Genomic DNA, 22,464 nt, shown 5'->3' with positions numbered 1-22,464 from the left:
CTCTACCCAAAATAGGTGACATCTTGGAGTCAGAAACCTTAAGGGACTGCCCTAGAGGAGTCACAGGGACAGTTAACAGAAACTGTGATAGTATGGTATGCAGATTACATTATATGCTCTGTTTCAGAGTACCAGCCGTGTTAGTCTGTATTCGCAAAAAGAAAAGGAGTACTTGTGGCACCTTAGAGACTAACCAATTTATTTGAGCATAAGCTTTCGTGAGCAGCTCACGAAAGCTTATGCTCAAATAAATTGGTTAGTCTCTAAGGTGCCACAAGTACTCCTTTTCTTTTTGCATTATATGCTCTGCAGGTGTCTTTCAAGTTAAAGTTTTATTGGCAAACTACATTCCTGGTATTGTTTTCCTGACTTCACTGGAGTTTACAACGGGAAGGTATCTGAAGGTTATTTGGGTTACTCAGTACATAGAAGGAAACGGAAGGGGTAATACCTCTCTTATGAACTGCAGACTCTTGCCAGACCTGATCCACTTCTCACTACAGGGCTCCAATGGGATTTAAGCAGTGCATGTACACTGGCCTCCTGCACAGCAGTGAACGGTTACACACAGGCCCAGATTCACAAAGGTGTTTAGGTGCCTTATTCATACTGATTTCAATAAGAGTCAGCGCCTAAGGAGATCTGTGAACCTGGGCAACAGTGGTTGCTGAATAAGGAATGGAGCAGAAAGAAAAACCAGAAGGCTGGTATTATGATACAGAATCAGTTTAATGTGAAAAAAACAAGAATAGTACACAGCAAGAGACAAAAGGAATGCACAGGAGAAAGAATATATTTCCAGGGTTTCAAGAAGGTCTGTGTAAGCGGGGGAATAGTCCCGCTCTTGTGGGGAACTTTCCTGGCTTCTGCACTACCCTGGTGAAGTGGGCTAGCGAAAGGATCTGAGTCCTCGCTCCCACTTCCTTTACCCAGTGGCCTCCCTGCCCTTGAGGACTCCCCTTCCACTCTCCTGTCTGGCAGAGTCCTCATAATCCCAACAAGGCTGGGCCCAGGATTCCTGGGGGGCTCGACCCCCAATCCTGCTGTGGTCACCTAGGACAGGGGCTAGGGTGTCCCCACTCCGGGCTACTCTCTCTGCCCTGGGCACTTCTCTGACCCACTAACAATTACATACAAGTTAAAGCAAATGCAAATTATTTAATTAACAATTAATGTTAAAAAGGATAAGGAAAAATGGGAAAGGTTAAAGGAAACACATCACCCCGCTCTGTGGCAGGGAACATCACAAACAGTGTCTCTGGAACATCAGGGCAGTTCACAGTCTGTTCCTTGTAAGTCCCAGGCCTCCTGCTCCGGCCCTGGCTGTGCTGCGGGGATGCTGGGGGTTGGACACTTGCTCTGGTAGTGGCCACACGCTCTCAGGCTCTAAGTAGTAGGACCCTTCTTCCCAGCGTCGCCCCTGCCCTGTCGGGGTTACGATCCAAGCCTGACCTGCAGAGCCCCTTGGCTGAGGCGTCTCCCTGTGCTGGGCCTGCTGCCCAGAGTCCCCCTCAGTTTCCCCAGCTGCTCACCACAACCAGCTCCGGATTGCTCCAGCCCCAGCTCCACCACTCTGTCTCTGCACTGCTGCTGCTCTGCCTCCAGCTCCCTGGGCTGCTTCTCTGGCCCCTCTGGCTCTGGTTGCTGCAGCTCTGCTCTTAGGACAGGTCTGCTCTGCAGGCTCCTTCTGTGACTCTGCTCCCAGCACTGACCTGCTTCCTGGGCTGCTTTTCTGGCCCCTCTGGCTCCGGTTGCTGCAGCTCTGCTCCCAGGGCAAGTCTGCTCTCCCTGGGCTGTGCCTCTGGCTTTGGGGCTACAGCTCTGCTCCAAGGACAGGGTCTCCTCTCTACGCTGCTTTTCTGGTCCCTCTGGATCTGGCCCAGCTCTGCTCCCCAGCTTAGCTTGGGCCCCTGCTTTCTTCTTAGCTCGGCCCCATTCTGTCTGACTCAGGCAATTCCAGCTCACAGGGAGGACGGGACCTCCCTGGCCTCCTGACTCTCTGATTAGCCTGCTTGCCCTGTCATTCAGGCTGACCTGGAGCATTGGCCTCTCCCCATTGTTCCTGGGGGCTGTCAGGCTGAGGGTCCTGATTCCCCATCGACCCTTCCCCCTTTTTAGTACTGGGAGTTAGCAACTAAAACACCCCCACTGAATGTTAGTAAGGGAGCAACAGTCCCTTTACATCTGCAATGAATCACTGGCTCCAAGGTGATACATTTCACACCAGATGTTCTTCTTTCTTCATTGCAGCTGTAGACTTTGACAATCAAGGCCTGTTTGCAGCCATTTTGAGATACGTCTTTCATCACAGTCAGAATCAAACGAGACAAAGCACAACTTAATCCCAGGACTAAGCTGCCTCACCAATATACAACTTTTGTAGCCCTGTTGAAACCAGAGACCAATGGCACATTCATGAAAAGGCCAGAACACATAGGGCTTGATTCTCATTGGCACAACGGACCCTTACACAGCTCTTTAAGGAGCCTTCAAGTGAGTGTAAATGTTTTTTGACCCACCCACAAGGCACTTGCTTCACTTACTGTGTCACAGTGGCCTAAAGGGGCTTCATGGAATTGAGATTCATGCCTAAACTGATCATTCTAGAAGAAGCAGAGAGTTTGGAAAGTATTAGAGGAAACAGTCATACAGTGTAACCGGGGAAATAGAGATATGGGGCAGATTTACCGAGGAGCTGAGCGCTCACGACTCCCAGGGGAGTCAAGGACGCTCTGCATTTCTGAAAACTATTGCCCATAAACTCAGCCAAAAATCTGTATCTTCCTTTACATTTCCTGGTCTTTCCATGTTCCAGATCTATTCCTCCTCAGCGAAACATGGCTAACCATTTCCATAGCCGTACCCATAGACCCATCGGTAAGGGTAAGGGTAACAGCATTTGTAGTGATGGCCCCAACCATATGGGTATGGCCTTTGGTAACACCATGGCCTACAGTAGCCGTAACCTCTGTAACCACGATAGCCCCCATAACAGCAGGGATTATAGTACAATTCGCCGATAATACTTTCGTCGAAAGACATCTTTCTGTGTTGGGGGTACACCTGAAACACAGCAGGGGAAAAAGTCAACATAATGCACGAGAGCCAATGGAATAAAGGATCAAAGCTCAGTTACTATTGTATTGGAGACCAAGGATAGAGAGCAGGCAAATGATGACCTACACCCACAGTTCCTGGCTACGTGTGGCCTCCCATTTTCTCTACTAGTCCTCTTCTTCCACTTACTCTTAACCTCCCTCTCAACTAAGCTCTTTGACCCTCTCAGTCCCTTTCTCTGAAAAATATTGACAGTAGACTAAACATATGATAGAGACCCTTTCTAGGAAAGAGATATTTACTCCCTTTGACAAAATGTTTATACAAAGCATGGCAGGAATAAAATTCATAATGTTCCTTGCCCTGTGTGCATTTTGCCACAGCATGCTAACCACTTCTCTCCTTGAGCAGATTATGGCGTTGCGGGTTGTCACGCTTGTGAGGCAGCAATACTTGCTAATGAATGAATGGACAATATTCTATTTTCAGTACAAAACTCAAAGGACCAGATTGTCAGCTGGGTTAAATCAGCTTAGTGACACTGACTTTAATGGAGCTATGCTAATTTACACCAGCCAAAATCTGCATCTAAATCTGCGAGTTGCACACATAACATAGGAATTGTCATACTAGATCAGACTGAAGGTCCATTGAAACAATTACACTGTCTCAAACAGTATTGAGTAGCAGCTACTTCCCAATGAAGTAGAACAACACTGAAATGGCCCTTTATGGAAGAAAGTGGAGGGGTTTCTTCCCAAAACCCCTCAATGAAAGCTGCGCTTTGAGATTATTCAGAGCTGCCAAAGGGATTCCAATTTCCTGTCTCCAGTTAAGAGTCATAGGAATGCTGTGTTGGAAACACGTATGTTCCTCTGCAAATCCCACACTTAATTTCTAAAACCTGAATCCACTAATGCCTGCAACTTAACAGTCTCAAAAAATTACAGAAAAACTCCTTAAAATTGCTAAGAATCACAGAGTCAACATACAAGATTTAGTCCTGAATTGAAGAGATTACGAATGTGCCACCTCAAAAGTTAGAGAGAAATTGATTCAAATCAGACTTACATAGGTCATCAAGGACAGTAAGTCAAGAGAAGTGGTTGGAAGAGCCCTGAGTGACGGGAGCTTTTATACACTTACTCAAACTGCCTGGAGGAACGGAGACACCATCTGTGCATCACGTCCTTATTAGTTACAAAACACATTTTATTAGACTGTTTGTTGTGACTCTTTTAATTGAGGTAAGTCTTTCCTCAGTCTTTATGTTCATTAGTCTATTCTCGACCTCACATGGTACAACGTGCAAACTACACTCTGCAGGTTTCTTTCCTATGTAAATTTACATGGGCATGCTACATTGCTGTATCATTCTCCTAACTTCATTGGGAAGTGGGAATGAATCTGAAGGAAATTCAGCGGTGGATCTGAGCATCAGTAGCATGTACAACAATCCAATCTGGTCTTTCAAATCCATGCTGATATTGGTTTGGGATATTCTGCCTTTAAGCACTGCAATTTCAGGGAGCCTGTACTCTGAATACTCTGCACATCCAGCAATAATGCATCCAATCTAATGCAACCTGAAATGAATGGTAGAGAATCATGGCAGAAGCACACCGTACTATTTGTTCCAGCGCTGCTCATTGACTGTGTTCGGGGTTAGTGGCACAGTGTTTTATAAAGGCCTGGACTTACAATCTTGAATCTATACCACCTCAGCAACCACATCTCCATCCATGAGCAGCTAAGAGAAGGGAGATCTTATGGGAAAGTGCGGCCAAGAGAGCCCAAGTGAAGCACGGGAAGATGAAGAAAAGGCATCACGGACCAAGCAAGAGACCTCTGTGGAATGAGTTTAGGAGAATGCATACTCTCACCACCTGGAGGTCATGTTTCCAGGTCTTTCTCTGGCAGGAATAGTTCCAGTAGTCAACAGAGCCGGAACGATTTACAGCTGGCTCAATAACTATACAATGGAATTTTATAGAAAAGAGAAACACCTAGCTGCTATAGATTGAAAATCGACACAGCTACAAATTCTGACGCGAGAAATCATGACCTGACTAAGGCCTAGAAATGAGAGCCACTGAAATACATTTTTGAACTGACTCTATTACTCAAACGTGGGCATCTTCTATGAACAAAACGTCAACAGTGTAATCATACAACATTTTGCATATATAGAACTTTAATGACTGTTTGTGAAGTGGTTGGTATCCTCAGTTACCACTTACCATCTGACACGAGTGTTCTTATCCTTATTGTCTATGCAAATAAACAGAGGCAAATAAACTGTGCAGAAGGTCACCCAAAGAGTCCGTTGCAGAGAAAGCAATAAAACCACATAGTCCGATTTTTCATGCCACACGCTACTCTCTGGGTTGAACATTAGTTGACCTCATTACGTGATGTTAATCAAGTGTTTTGTTAATAACATTTCGTGTTTTGGGCTTCCTCATATGCAATTTACATGACTCTAATGATTACGGCGACTCTATCGTATTCTTGTTTTGTTTGGCAAGCTTCTGGACAAATTCTCTTCCGATCTAAGCATAAACAAAGACCAACTAAATAATGTGCTGATCCCCTTCAGTTTTGCCTTCTTTGTACATGGAGATACTAATTTGCCAAAGGAATGATCAAGATGTAAATTACATAAATGTTCATTGGTGGCTTAAGATTATAAACTGCTATTTATAATTCAAATATTAAGTACTGAAGTGATAAGACACATGTCTCTTCCTGTGAAAAATCCGGCTGTTATTGTCAAACAAAATCTTAACTCCAGCCTCGTTTGCCTCAAAACATTTTTCCACCACCTCCAGCAACATGGACGCTTCACTTGTTCCACATTTTTTTTGCTGAGTATGTCAGTTACATAGTTGGTAATCGGTGGTGTAGGATAGTCAACTTGAAGTTAGAATTCCAATAGAAAGTTTCCTCACTCCCATGCAGAAGAATCAGAAGATGTTTCCTCCAGAAACTTGTCAAAACAAAACAAAAAAAGAACTCATGAATGCGTCTCTCTATGGCAGGGGTTCTCAAAAATTAAGACAGCACCACAGGAGGTCGGCCTGAAGCCTGATCCCGCCCAAGCACTGCTACCTGCGGTGTGGGGGCGGGGGCAAAGCGAAAGCCCCAGTGCCCCAGGCCACAGGGACAAAGCCGAAGCCCAAGGGCAGAGGCCTGTAAGCTTCGCCCCACCACCCAGGACTGAAGCCTTCTGGCTTTGGCTTCGGCTTTGGCCCTGGGCCTCAGCAAGTCTAAACCAGCTCTGGCGACCCTATTAAAATGGGGTCGCAACCCACTTTGGGGTCCTGACCACAGTTTGAGAACCACTGCTCTATGTATTACTCTCCTCTTTGTCATACGTTTAGAATTCAAAAATGTGAAGGGCCTGACAGGGTCCAGGCTCAATGGGAAGCACGTGTTTTCAAGACTAATCCGTCTAATTCTGTCTCTGCAACTCATTTCCTGTAAGACCTTATTCTCAATGTGCCTGTGTTTATCCACGTAGATAACAGGGACAATATCACTTGTCATGGATGTTCCACTTCCTTGACACACTGGATAGCAACCCTCTTCGCAAACACTCATTAAGGCTTTTGATGTCTAAAGTATTGAATTATGATGATAATGATAGTTTATTCCTGAAAGACACCCTTGTATTGAGTAACAGCGTCACTTTACAAGGAATTAATATCTAGACCACAGATTCTCAAACTTCATTGCACCATGACCCCCTTCTGACAAAAATTACTACATGACCCCAAGAGGAGGAACGGAAGCCTGAACCCACCCAAGCTCTGCTGCTCCAAGCAGGCGTGGGGGGAAGCCGTCAAAAGCAAAGATCAAGGGCTTCAGCCCTGGGCAGAGGACTTGCAACCGGTTGGTGGGGCTCAGGCTTCAGCCCTGGGCAGTGGGGCTAGGGTTTCGGCTTTGGCCCAGGGTCCCAACCAGGCTAAAATCAGCCCTGGCAACCCCATCAAAATGGGGGTGCGACCCACTTTGGGGTCCCAACCTTCTAAGGTGTTCAGAGCCTTAGAATCACAACAAGGCTTCTCATGCTGATTCCAGGAAACTTTCCAGAAAACCTTTTGTAGTGATAAACACCCATTTTTCATGATTTGTGTGTATAAAAACAAACACCTTCTGTAGTTTCCACAGTATGCATCCGATGAAGTGAGCTGTAGCTCACGAAATCTTATGCTCAGATAAATTGGTTAGTCTCTAAGGTGCCACAAGTACTCCTTTTCTTTTTGCAAATACAGACTAACATGGCTGTTACTCTGAAACCTTTCCATAGAGTGTATGTTACAATTTCAACATCATTCTCCTCATAGTAGACAAACATTCTGCTGGCTAGAAAGCTGGCTAGATTGACGGGCTCAACGGGTAGTTATCAATGGCTCCATGTCTAGTTGGCAGCCGGTATCAAGTGGAGTGCCCCAAGGGTCGGTTCTCGGGCCGGTTTTGTTCAATATCTTCATAAATGATCTGGAGGATGGTGTGGATTGAACCCTCAGCAAGTTTGCAGATGACACTAAACTGGGAGGAGAGGTAGATACGCTGGAGGGTAGGGATAGGATATAGAGGGACCTAGATAAATTGGAGGATTGGGCCAAAAGAAATCTGATGAGGTTCAACAAGGACAAGTGCCGAGTCCTGCACTTAGGACGGAAGAATCCCATGCACCGCTACAGACTAGGGACCGAATGGCTCGGCACCAGTTCTGCAGAAAAGGACCTAGGGGTTACAGTGGACGAGAAGCTGGATATGAGTCAACAGTGTGCCCTTGTTGCCAAGAAGGCCAATGGCATTTTGGGATGTATAAGTAGGGGCATTGCCAACAGATCGAGGGACGTGATCCTTCCCCTCTATTGAACGCTGGTGAGGCCTCATCTGGAGTACTGTGTCCAGTTTGGGGCCCCACCCTACAAGAAGGATGTGGAAAAATTGGAAAGAGTCCAGCGGAGGGAAACAAAAATGATTAGGGGACTGGAACACATGAGTTAAGAGGAGAGGCTGAGGGAACTGGGATGTTTAGTCTACGGAAGAGAAGAATGAGGGGGGATTTGATAGCTGCTTTCAACTACCTGAAAGCGGGTTCCAAAGAGGATGGCTCTGGACTGTTCTCAGTGGTAGCAGATGACAGAACAAGGAGTAATGGTCTCAAGTTGCAGTGGGGGAGATTTAGGTTGGATATTAAGAAAAACTTTTTCACTAGGAGGGTGGTGAAACACTGGAATGCGTTACCTAAGGAATTGGTGGAATCTCCTTCCTTAGAAGTTTTTAAGGTCAGGCTTGACAAAGCCCTGGCTGGGATGATTTAATTGGGGATCGGTCCTGCTTTGAGCAGGGGGTTGGACTAGATGACCTCCCGTACAACCCTGATATTCTATGATTCTAAGCTCAGGGTCTTCCAGCATGCCTTAAACTGATCAGATTTTAAATAAGTCTGATCTCAGCCCATAGCCTTAGCTAAGAAAGACACATCTCCATCTTTCCTGTCTGTCATCTGAGACTTTATCCGCTGCTTTTTCATGCAAGACAACAATTGTGTTTGGCTGTTATTGGATGCAGATCATGTGACTGATGCCAGAGACGTTCCAAGGTTTATCTCAAAGACTTTATCAAACATAACTTGTTTTCAACCACCACCAACCCTCACCTCAAACCAAGAGCAGCCCTGCAAGAGGAAGCCATGGTGATCACCCTCATCCCATAACACTGGTGCCATAACTTATTGAATTTTTAATTAATCTGAGGGAAAACACGCCCCTAAGCAGAGGGTCAGCACAAAGGCCGGTGCAAATCTCAGGTCCCTGTTACGATCTTTTTTGGAACTGTAAGTGGGACTTCAGTGGTTCATAGGTCTTAAACTGTCCATCTGACAGAGGGAAATTTCAAGCCACAGGGCCTCAATGTGCCGTCCTCCTTGGAAATTCCATGGGGGGAACTGCCCTTGGCCCCCAGTACATACCAACACATATCAGGGTCGCTTTAAAGGATCAAATTGGAGTCCTCTATGTGACAGGAGATTGTGCAACAGATACAGCTCTTAATAACCTCCCAATTCATTCCCACAGTAACTATGGTGGAAGCACTAGAAGGACACCAGAAATGAATTTGTCTCAGAAAACTTTTAAGATGAAGGAAACCTGCAGTGTGTCATATGCATGCCAAACCATGTGAGGTAGAAAACAACAATCCTGAAGATTGAAGCAACCAATTATATCCACTGAAGGAGTGACGTGCACAGCAAAATGTTTTTCTAACTAATTAAGACCTCAAGCAAAAGGGTGTCTCAGATTCTCCAGGCCATCTAACAACCTGTATAAAAGCCCTCGCAACTCAGGGTTCTTTAACCACTTCTCTTGACGTCTCCTCCTCAGTGGGCTGGGTAAGTGCGATTTCACTGAATCTCTCCATACCTATCCAGATGTCTCGTTAGTGCTCATTTCTATTTTGCATATAGACTCCAATTACTGTCTATCTTACGGGAGTTTCCACGAAAAAATCTTGATTATTAAGTTGCAGGCATTGGTGGATTCATGGTATAAAGCGAGGGTGGCAATTTTTTGCAGAACTACATAGGCATTTGGGACACAAGTTCAGGTTTATTTTCATAAAGAAACAGGCATTCGAATCCCTTTGGCAGCTTTGAAAAAGCTCATAAACCACTTTTAATTCAACAGCAGCTCAAGCAGTTTGCTACATTAGATGGATCTCTGCTCTGAACCAGTACGGCAATTTCTCTGTTCTTATGTGCTCTGCTAGCAATGATAGGTGCAGATCCCCAGCTGGTGTAAGTTAGCTTAGCACCATTCATCTCCGTTGAACAGTGGCGATTTCCGCTGGCTCGGGCTCTGGTCCTTAATCTTTTGTACTGACGAAGAATATTTTTCATACATACATGGTCAAGTATTGCTGACTCAAGCTTCAGAAGCCAAAGTACCACGCGCTCTCTCTTTCTACGTGGCCCCCATTTCAATGGGAACTGAGCTTTGACCCGTTTATTCCACTGGCTCTAAGGCATTATGGTGACTCTTTTCCTTTCTGTGTGTTTCAGGTTTACTTCCAACGCACGGAGATGTTGTTCCACCACCAAAAAAAGATTTGCAAACCTTGGTGCTGTAAACCGCACCAAAAGATTTGTAAACCTTGGTTCTGTAAACCGTGGGGTTATGGGGACTCAAGCGGTTACGGAGGCGATGATGGACACTGGCCGCCATGCTGCTGGAAAAAGCCATTCAAGTGCTGCTACCCCTGCCCCTACCCCTGCTTCTACCCTCACCCCTATCCCTGCGGCCCAACAGACCTGTATCCATGTTTCGCTGAGGAGGAATAGCCATGGAACAAGGAACAACCAGCAAACGAAAAGCAAGATACCGATTCACGGCTGAGCTCATGGACAATGGCTTTGGGAAATGCTGAGTGCCCACAACTCCCAAGGGAGCTGTGAGTTCTCAGCACTGCAGGAAACCTGCACCAGATTTCTATTTGCCAGGGGACACTTTAGCACAGTTTCCTCTAATACCGCCATACTCTCTCCTTTACTCTAGCTATCTGACGGCCCGAATCTCAGCTCCATCATGGCCCCTTTCGGCCTCTCTGACAGTGTCAATGCAGCAGGGGCCTGTGAGTTCATACAAATGATATTTACACTCACTCAAAGGCTCTTTACAAACCAACGTCCTGGGACGTAAGTGTCAATGAGAATTAGGGCCTATGTTTTCTAGCCTTTCCATAAATATGTACCATTTGTTTCCAGTTTCAACACTGCTACAGAAGATGTATAACAGAGAAAGAACTTAGTCCTCTCCTGATATTGTGCTTTGTCTAATTAGACTGGGGCTGGGATAACACAATTAACTGAAAATGGCTGCAAACAGGATTTGATTGTCAAACTCTACAGCGGCACCAAAGAAAGAAGAACATCTGATGGGAAATGCATCACCTGGGAGCAGTTCATTTGTTGTAATCCTGGAAAACCTGGCAATGTATTTTCTACTCTGCATTCTGTCTGTTCCTATGTAATCCTATTATATTAGCATTAAAGTGATTCTGAAACATGATAGCAATCCTCTGGTTTCCGTTCTGGTCCATTCCTCATTTTACAAACATCTATGAGTTAGATGCCAAATACTTTGTAAATGTGGGTAACAATTCACTCCTGCGCAGGGAACCAATGCCTGGGCACTGCTTCTGAACAACTGACTGATGCATAAACACTGACTCATTACTCCTCAGACCTCCTCTGCGACACAACTCTCTGCTTTTGTTAACTTCCACAGCTAGGGAAACTGAGGCACAGAGGCAGCCAGGGATTTGCTCACAGCTGCGGGAAGTGATTTGCTCAAGTTCACACAGTCAGGCCCTGGCAAAACCGGGATTAAAACTCACAATTTCCAGACTCCCAGCCTTTCTGATTATTTCCTCAGACTCTGTTACCCCTCCATGGAAACCCCCTCATGTCTTGCTGGTGTGATGACTTACAGCTCTCTGGCCGTACATGTGATTTAAAGATAATATACCTTTGCCCTCTAATATGGGACCCATAATATGGCCACATTCTTTGAAATACAGAAACACAAGACTTTCCACTTTGACCCAATCAATGACCCAGCTAGTCCAGGTTTCAGAGTAGCAGCCGTGTCAGTCTGTATCCGTAAAAAGAAAAGGAGGACTTGTGGCACCTTAGAAACTAACACATTTATTAGAGCATAAGCTTTTGTGAGCTACAGCTCACTTCATCGGCTCTGACAGTGACCAACAACAGCTGCTTCAGAGGAAGGCTCAAGAAACTCTGCAGAAGGCAGTTGTGGGATAACCTGCCCATAGGAGAAGTTTCTGACTCATTTCTATTAATTACTCAGACCTATTCTTCATTATTGGCTAATGCCCTGAGGCAGGAAAGTTTATATCCCTGCCAAACAGAATGGAATAAGTCCATCTCAATCTACCACTGCTCGAGGGTACGGCACACACCATTGTGCCTGGATTGCCCAGGGTACGCACCAGCTTCTCACTCTCCTTCTCCTGCCTGCTAACGTGGCTCTCCAGTCAGGTCACCAACTTTTCTCCACCCCTTCTGTGGTCCCGATTGTCCCACACTACAAGTCCAAGAACTGTCTACCCCTTTAAGGGTCCCCTGGAGCTCACAAACAGAACAGACTCCCTGCTCCCCCTAGCAACTCTTCACCCCTGGAAGAAGGGCAATACCAGGCCTTTGAACCACGCTAGCTTTCAAAATAGCTCTTCCAGAGGTAAGTTTGCATAGACTTTTGTTCTGCCCTGGGGTAAATTTCGCTTTATCGGGATTACAAAATCATCTCTCAATACACCTCCCTTATTAGGGTGATCATGAAAGCAGAACCATACACTTCTGTTAATTGTAGCATTGCTCATTGTTTGAATTGAAGGTTGGTGGCACAGGGCTTTCTAAGGGTTTGGAGTTACAACCTCAGCACTCACATCTCCATCCATGAGCACCTAAGAGAACTGAGGTCGTCTGAGAAAATGCAGATGATGTAGCCCACAAGAAGCACAGGAGAGATGGAGAAAAACCAGGACACGGACATGGGATGATATTACACCAATTCAGCCTCCGGCCAGCCATAGGATTCTGCATCATGAGATCAGTCTTCTGGTTTCGTTTCTGCTGCATTCCTCAGTTAGCCGCCTCTGTGAGTTAGGTGCCTAAACACTTGGTAAATCTGGCCTTGTCGGTAACAATTCACTCCTGCGCAGGGACCCAGTGCCTGGGCACTACTTAAGTCCCAAGGAGCCCTTGGTTAGAAGAGAATCAGGTCCGGCAAGAGGCTGTAAATCAGAGGAGGTATTACCCTGTGGTTCCCCTGCTAGTACCAACTAACGCCAGTCGGGTGTTCGGTAACCCTTCTCTTTGGAACAGCTCGGCCTTTTCAGTCATGGTTTAATGCCTGACTTCATTGGGAAGTGGGAATGAATCTGAAGGAAATTCAGCGGTGGATCTGAGCATCAGTAGCATGTACAACAATCCAGTCTGGTCTATCAAATCCATGCTGATGTTGGTTTGGGATATTCTGCCTTTAAGCACTGCAATTTCAGGGAGCCTGTACTCTGAATACTCTGCACATCCACCCATAATGCATCCAATCTAATGCAACCTGAAATGAATGGTAGAGAATCATGGCAGAAGCACACCGTACTATTTGTTCCAGCGCTGCTCATTGACTGTGTTCGGGGTTAGTGGCACAGTGTTTTATAAAGGCCTGGACTTACAATCTTGAATCTATACCACCTCAGCAACCACATCTCCATCCATGAGCAGCTAAGAGAAGGGAGATCTTATGGGAAAGTGCGGCCAAGAGAGCCCAAGTGAAGCACGGGAAGATGAAGAAAAGGCATCACGGACCAAGCAAGAGACCTCTGTGGAATGAGTTTAGGAGAATGCATACTCTCACCACCTGGAGGTCATGTTTCCAGGTCTTTCTCTGGCGGGAATAGTTCCAGTAGTCAACAGAGCCGGAACGATTTACAGCTGGCTCAATAACTATACCATGGAATTTTATAGAAAAGAGAAAAGGTGTACTTGTGGCACCTTAGAGACTAACCAATTTATTTGAGCATGAGCTTTCGTGAGCTACAGCTCACTTCATCGGATGCATACCGTGGAAACTGCAGCAGACTTTATATATACACAGAGAATATGAACCAATACCTCCTCCACCCCACTGTCCTGCTGGTAATAGCTTATCTAAAGTGATCATCAGGTTAGGCCATTTCCAGCACAAATCCAGGTTTTCTCACCCTCCACCCCCCAACACAAATTCACTCTCCTGCTGGTGATAGCCCATCCAAAGTGACAACTCTTTACACAATGTGCATGATAATCAAGTTGGGCCATTTCCTGCACAAATCCAGGTTCTCTCACTCCCTCACCCCCCTCCAAAAACCCACCCCCATACACACACAAACTCACTCTCCTGCTGGTAATAGCTCATCCAAACTGACCACTCCCCAAGTTTAAATCCAAGTTAAACCACAACATCTGGGGGCGGGTAGGAAAAAACAAGAGGAAATAGGCTACCTTGCATAATGACTTAGCCACTCCCAGTCTCTATTTATAGAGTATTTATTTATAGAGACTGGGAGTGGCTAAGTCATTATGCAAGGTAGCCTATTTCCTCTTGTTTTTTCCTACCCCCCCCCCCAGATGTTCTGGTTTAACTTGGATTTAAACTTGGAGAGTGGTCAGTTTGGATGAGCTATTACCAGCAGGAGAGTGAGTTTGTGTGTGTATGGGGGTGGGTTGTTGGAGGGGGGTGAGGGAGTGAGAGAACCTGGATTTGTGCAGGAAATGGCCCAACTTGATTATCATGCACATTGTGTAAAGAGTTGTCACTTTGGATGGGCTATCACCAGCAGGAGAGTGAATTTGTGTGGGGGGGTGGAGGGTGAGAAAACCTGGATTTGTGCTGGAAATGGCCTAACCTGATGATCACTTTAGATAAGCTATTACCAGCAGGACAGTGGGGTGGGAGGAGGTATTGTTTCATATTCTCTGTGTATATATAAAGTCTGCTGCAGTTTCCACGGTATGCATCCGATGAAGTGAGCTGTAGCTCACGAAAGCTCATGCTCAAATAAATTGGTTAGTCTCTAAGGTGCCACAAGTACTCCTTTTCTTTTTGCGAATACAGACTAACACGGCTGTTACTCTGAAACCTGTCATAGAAAAGAGAAACACCTAGCTGCTATAGAATGAAAATCGACACAGCTACAAATTCTGAAGCGAGAAATCATGACCTGACTAAGGCCTAGAAATGAGAGCCACTGAAATACATTTTTGAAGTGACTCTATTACTCAAACATGGGCATCTTCTATGAACAAAACATCAACATTGTAATCATACAACATTTTGCATATATAGAACTTTAATGACTGTTTGTGAAGTGGTTGGTATCCTCAGTTACCACTTACCATCTGACACGAGTGTTCTTATCCTTATTGTCTATGCAAATAAACAGAGGCAAATGAACTGTGCAGGAGGTCACCCAAAGAGTCCGTTGCAGAGACAGCAATAAAATCACATAGTCCGATTTCTCATGCCACACGCTACTCTCTGGGTTGAACATTAGTTGACCTCATTACGTGACGTTAATCAAGTGTTTTGTTAATAACATTTCGTGTTTTGGGCTTCCTCATATGCAATTTACATGACTCTAATGAATACGGCGACTCTATCGTATTCTTGTTTTGTTTGGCAAGCTTCTGGACAAATTCTCTTCCGATCTAAGCATAAACAAAGACCAACTAAATAATGTGCTGATCCCCTTCAGTTTTGCCTTCTTTGTACATGGAGATACTAATTTGCCAAAGGAATGATCAGACTGTAAATTACATAAATGTTCGTTGGTGGCTTAAGATTATAAACTGCTATTTATAAATCAAATATTAAGTACTGAAGTGATAAGACACATGTCTCTTCCTGTGAAAAATCCGGCTGTTATTGTCAAACAAAATCTTAACTCCAGCCTCGTTTGCCTCAAAACATTTTTCCACCACCTCCAGCAACATGGACCCTTCACTTGTTCCACATTTTTTTTGCTGAGTATGTCAGTTACATAGTTCGTAAGAGGCGGTGTAGGTTAGTCAACTTGAAGTTAGAATTCCAATAGAAAGTTTCCTCACTCCCATGCAGAAGAATCAGAAGATGTTTCCTCCAGAAACTTGTCAAAACAAAACAAAAAAAGAACTCATGAATGCGTCTCTCTATGGCAGGGGTTCTCAAAAATTAAGACAGCACCACAGGAGGTCGGCCTGAAGCCTGATCCCGCCCAAGCACTGCTACCTGCGGTGTGGGGGCGGGGGCAAAGCGAAAGCCCCACTGCCCCAGGCCACAGGGACAAAGCCGAAGCCCAAGGGCAGAGGCCTGTAAGCTTAGCCCCACCACCCAGGACTGAAGCCTTCTGGCTTTGGCTTCGGCTTTGGCCCTGGGCCTCAGCAAGTCGCAACCCACTTTGGGGTCCTGACCCACAGTTTGAGAACCACTGCTCTATGTATTACTCTCCTCTTTGTCATACATTTAGAATTCAAAAATGTGAAGGGCCTGACAGGGTCCAGGCTCAATGGGAAGCACGTGTTTTCAAGACTAATCCGTCTAATTCTATCTCTGCAACTCATTTCCTGTAAGACCTTATTCTCAATGTGCCTGTGTTTATCCACGTAGATAACAGGGACAATATCACTTGTCATGGATGTTCCACTTCCTTGACACACTGGATTGCAACCCTCTTCGCAAACACTCATTAAGGCTTTTGATGTCTAAAGTATTGAATTATGATGATAATGATAGTTTATTCCTGAAAGACACCCTTGTATTGAGTAACAGCGTCACTTTACAAGGAATTAATATCTAGACCACAGATTCTCAAACTTCATTGCACCATGAACCCCTTCTGACAAAAATTACCACATGACCCCAAGAGGAGGAACGGAAGCCTGAACCCACCCAAGCCCTGCTGCTCCAAGCAGGCGTGGGGGGAAGCGGTCAAAACCAAAGATTAAGGGCTTCAGCCCTCGGCAGAGGGTTTGCAACCGGTTGGTGGGGCTCAGGCTTCAGCCCTGGGCAGTGGGGCGAGGGTTTCGGCTTTGGCCCCGGGTCCCAACCAGGCTAAAATCAGCCCTGGCAACCCCATCAAAATGGGGTTGCGACCCACTTTGGGGTCCCAACCTTCTAAGGTGTTCAGAGCCTTAGAATCACAACAAGGCTTCTCATGCTGATTCCAGGAAACTTTCCAGAAAACCTTTTGTAGTGATAAACACCCATTTTTCATGATTTGTGTGTATAAAAACAAACACCTTCTGTAGTTTCCACAGTATGCATCCGATGAAGTGAGCTGTAGCTCACGAAATCTTATGCTCAAATAAATTGGTTAGTCTCTAAGTTGCCACAAGTACTCCTTTTCTGTTTGTGAATACAGACTAACACGGCTGTTACTCTGAAACCTTTCCATAGAGTGTATGTTACAATTTCAACATCATTCTCCTCATAGTAGACAAACATTCTGCTGGCTAGAAAGCTGGCTAGATTGACAGGCTCAACGGGTAGTTATCAATGGCTCCATGTCTAGTTGGCAGCCGGTATCAAGTGGAGTGCCCCAAGGGTCGGTTCTCGGGCCGGTTTTGTTCAATATCTTCATAAATGATCTGGAGGATGGTGTGGATTGAACCCTCAGCAAGTTTGCAGATGACACTAAACTGGGAGGAGAGGTAGATACGCTGGAGGGTAGGGATAGGATATAGAGGGACCTAGATAAATTGGAGGATTGGGCCAAAAGAAATCTGATGAGGTTCAACAAGGACAAGTGCCGAGTCCTGCACTTAGGACGGAAGAATCCCATGCACCGCTACAGACTAGGGACCGAATGGCTCGGCAGCAGTTCTGCAGAAACGGACCTAGGGGTTACAGTGGACGAAAAGCTGGATATGAGTCAACAGTGTGCCCTTGTTGCCAAGAAGGCCAATGGCATTTTGGGATGTATAAGTAGGGGCATTGCCAACAGATCGAGGGACGTGATCCTTCCCCTCTATTGAACGCTGGTGAGGCCTCATCTGGAGTACTGTGTCCAGTTTGGGGCCCCACCCTACAAGAAGGTTGTGGAAAAATTGGAAAGAGTCCAGCGGAGGGAAACAAAAATGATTAGGGGACTGGAACACATGAGTTAAGAGGAGAGGCTGAGGGAACTGGGATGTTTAGTCTGGGGAAGAGAAGAATGAGGGGGGATTTGATAGCTGCTTTCAACTACCTGAAAGCGGGTTCCAAAGAGGATGGCTCTAGACTGTTCTCAGTGGTAGCAGATGACAGAACAAGGAGTAATGGTCTCAAGTTGCAGTGGGGGAGATTTAGGTTGGATATTAAGAAAAACTTTTTCACTAGGAGGGTGGTGAAACACTGGAATGCGTTACCTAAGGAATTGGTGGAATCTCCTTCCTTAGAAGTTTTTAAGGTCAGGCTTGACAAAGCCCTGGCTGGGATGATTTAATTGGGGATCGGTCCTGCTTTGAGCAGGGGGTTGGACTAGATGACCTCCTGAGGTCCCGTACAACCCTGATATTCTATGATTCTAAGCTCAGGGTCTTCCAGCATGCCTTAAACTGATCAGATTTTAAATAAGTCTGATCTCAGCCCATAGCCTTAGCTAAGAAAGACACATCTCCATCTTTCCTGTCTGTCATCTGAGACTTTATCCGCTGCTTTTTCATGCAAGACAACAATTGTGTTTGGCTGTTATTGGATGCAGATCATGTGACTGATGCCAGAAACGTTCCAAGGTTTATCTCAAAGCCTTTATCAAACATAACTTGTTTTCACCCACCACCACCGCTCACCTCAAACCAAGAGCAGCCCTGCAAGAGGAAGCACAGTGAGCTTCTGCCATGGTGATCACCCTCATCCCACAGCACTGGTGCCACAACTAATTGAATTTTTAATTAATCTGAGGGAAAACATGCCCCTAAGCAGAGGGTCAGCACAAAGGCCGGTGCAAATCTCAGGTCCCTGTTACGATCTTTTTTGGAACTGTAAGTGGGACTTCAGTGGTTCATAGGTCTTAAACTGTCCATCTGACCGAGGGAAATTTCAAGCCACAGGGCCTCAATGTGCCGTCCTCCTTGGAAATTCCATGGGGGGAACTGCCCTTGGCCCCCAGTACATACCAACACATATCAGGGTCGCTTTAAAGGATCAAATTGGAGTCCTCTATGTGACAGGAGATTGTGCAACAGATACAGCTCTTAATAACCTCCCAATTCATTCCCACAGTAACTATGGTGGAAGCACTAGAAGGACACCAGAAATGAATTTGTCTCAGAAAACTTTTAAGATGAAGGAAACCTGCAGTGTGTCATATGCATGCCAAACCATGTGAGGTAGAAAACAACAATCCTGAAGATTGAAGCAACCAATTATATCCACTGAAGGAGTGACGTGCACAGCAAAATGTTTTTCTAACTAATTAAGACCTCAAGCAAAAGGGTGTCTCAGATTCTCCAGGCCATCTAACAACCTGTATAAAAGCCCTCGCAACTCAGGGTTCTTTAACCACTTCTCTTGACGTCTCCTCCTCAGTGGGCTGGGTAAGTGCGATTTCACTGAATCTCTCCATACCTATCCAGATGTCTCGTTAGTGCTCATTTCTATTTTGCATATAGACTCCAATTACTGTCTATCTTACGGGAGTTTCCACGAAAAAATCTTGATTATTAAGTTGCAGGCATTGGTGGATTCATGGTATAAAGCGAGGGTGGCAATTTTTTGCAGAACTACATAGGCATTTGGGACACAAGTTCAGGTTTATTTTCATAAAGAAACAGGCATTCGAATCCCTTTGGCAGCTTTGAAAAAGCTCATAAACCACTTTTAATTCAACAGCAGCTCAAGCAGTTTGCTACATTAGATGGATCTCTGCTCTGAACCAGTACGGCAATTTCTCTGTTTTTATGTGCTCTGCTAGCAATGATAGGTGCAGATCCCCAGCTGGTGTAAGTTAGCTTAGCACCATTCATCTCCGTTGAACAGTGGCGATTTCCGCAGGCTCGGGCTCTGGTCCTTAATCTTTTGTACTGACGAAGAATATTTTTCATACATACATGGTCAAGTATTGCTGACTCAAGCTTCAGAAGCCAAAGTACCACGCGCTCTCTCTTTCTACGTGGCCCCCATTTCAATGGGAACTGAGCTTTGACCCGTTTATTCCACTGGCTCTAAGGCATTATGGTGACTCTTTTCCTTTCTGTGTGTTTCAGGTTTACTTCCAACGCACGGAGATGTTGTTCCACCACCAAAAAAAGATTTGCAAACCTTGGTGCTGTAAACCGCACCAAAAGATTTGTAAACCTTGGTTCTGTAAACCGTGGGGTTATGGGGACTCAAGCGGTTACGGAGGCGATGATGGACACTGGCCGCCATGCTGCTGGAAAAAGCCATTCAAGTGCTGCTACCCCTGCCCCTACCCCTGCTTCTACCCTCACCCCTATCCCTGCGGCCCAACAGACCTGTATCCATGTTTCGCTGAGGAGGAATAGCCATGGAACAAGGAACAACCAGCAAACGAAAAGCAAGATACCGATTCACGGCTGAGCTCATGGACAATGGCTTTGGGAAATGCTGAGTGCCCACAACTCCCAAGGGAGCTGTGAGTTCTCAGCACTGCAGGAAACCTGCACCAGATTTCTATTTGCCAGGGAACACTTTAGCACAGTTTCCTCTAATACCGCCATACTCTCTCCTTTACTCTAGCTATCTGACGGCCCGAATCTCAGCTCCATCATGGCCCCTTTCGGCCTCTCTGACAGTGTCAATGCAGCAGGGGCCTGTGAGTTCATACAAATGATATTTACACTCACTCAAAGGCTCTTTACAAACCAACGTCCTGGGACGTAAGTGTCAATGAGAATTAGGGCCTATGTTTTCTAGCCTTTCCATAAATATGTACCATTTGTTTCCAGTTTCAACACTGCTACAGAAGATGTATAACAGAGAAAGAACTTAGTCCTCTCCTGATATTGTGCTTTGTCTAATTAGACTGGGGCTGGGATAACACAATTAACTGAAAATGGCTGCAAACAGGATTTGATTGTCAAACTCTACAGCGGCACCAAAGAAAGAAGAACATCTGATGGGAAATGCATCACCTGGGAGCAGTTCATTTGTTGTAATCCTGGAAAACCTGGCAATGTATTTTCTACTCTGCATTCTGTCTGTTCCTATGTAATCCTATTATATTAGCATTAAAGTGATTCTGAAACATGATAGCAATCCTCTGGTTTCCGTTCTGGTCCATTCCTCATTTTACAAACATCTATGAGTTAGATGCCAAATACTTTGTAAATGTGGGTAACAATTCACTCCTGCGCAGGGAACCAATGCCTGGGCACTGCTTCTGAACAACTGACTGATGCATAAACACTGACTCATTACTCCTTCCTCAGACCTCCTCTGCGACACAACTCTCTGCTTTTGTTAACTTCCATGGCTAGGGAAACTGAGGCACAGAGGCAGCCAGGGATTTGCTCACAGCTGCGGGAAGTGATTTGCTCAAGTTCACACAGTCAGGCCCTGGCAAAACCGGGATTAAAACTCGCAATTTCCAGACTCCCAGCCTTTCTGATTATTTCCTCAGACTCTGTTACCCCTCCATGGAAACCCCCTCATGTCTTGCTGGTGTGATGACTTACAGCTCTCCGGCCGTACATGTGATTTAAAGATAATATACCTTTGCCCTCTAATATGGGACCCGTAATATGGCCACATTCTTTGAAATACAGAAACACAAGACTTTCCACTTTGACCCAATCAATGACCCAGCTAGTCCAGGTTTCAGAGTAGCAGCCGTGTCAGTCTGTATCCGTAAAAAGAAAAGGAGGACTTGTGGCACCTTAGAAACTAACACATTTATTAGAGCATAAGCTTTTGTGAGCTACAGCTCACTTCATCAGCTCTGACAGTGACCAACAACAGCTGCTTCAGAGGAAGGCTCAAGAAACTCTGCAGAAGGCAGTTGTGGGATAACCTGCCCATAGGAGAAGTTTCTGACTCATTTCTATTAATTACTCAGACCTATTCTTCATTATTGGCTAATGCCCTGAGGCAGGAAAGTTTATATCCCTGCCAAACAGAATGGAATAAGTCCATCTCAATCTACCACTGCTCGAGGGTACGGCACACACCATTGTGCCTGGATTGCCCAGGGTACGCACCAGCTTCTCACTCTCCTTCTCCTGCCTGCTAACGTGGCTCTCCAGTCGGGTCACCAACTTTTCTCCACCCCTTCTGTGGTCCCGATTGTCCCACACTACAAGTCCAAGAACTGTCTACCCCTTTAAGGGTCCCCTGGAGCTCACAAACAGAACAGACTCCCTGCTCCCCCTAGCAACTCTTCACCCCTGGAAGAAGGGCAATACCAGGCCTTTGAACCACGCTAGCTTTCAAAATAGCTCTTCCAGAGGTAAGTTTGCATAGACTTTTGTTCTGCCCTGGGGTAAATTTCACTTTATTGGGATTACAAAATCATCTCTCAATACACCTCCCTTATTAGGGTGATCATCAAAGCAGAACCATACACTTCTGTTAATTGTAGCATTGCTCATTGTTTGAATTGAAGGTTGGTGGCACAGGGCTTTCTAAGGGTTTGGAGTTACAACCTCAGCACTCACATCTCCATCCATGAGCACCTAAGAGAACTGAGGTCATCTGAGAAAATGCAGATGATGTAGCCCACAAGAAGCACAGGAGAGATGGAGAAAAACCAGGACACGGACATGGGATGATATTACACCAATTCAGCCTCCGGCCAGCCATAGGATTCTGCATCATGAGATCAGTCTTCTGGTTTCGTTTCTGCTGCATTCCT

Source organism: Eretmochelys imbricata, chromosome 24 (genome assembly GCF_965152235.1).
Source record: "Eretmochelys imbricata isolate rEreImb1 chromosome 24, rEreImb1.hap1, whole genome shotgun sequence".
NCBI lineage: Eukaryota > Metazoa > Chordata > Testudines > Cheloniidae > Eretmochelys > Eretmochelys imbricata.
Note: the sequence above shows the minus strand (reverse complement) of the source record.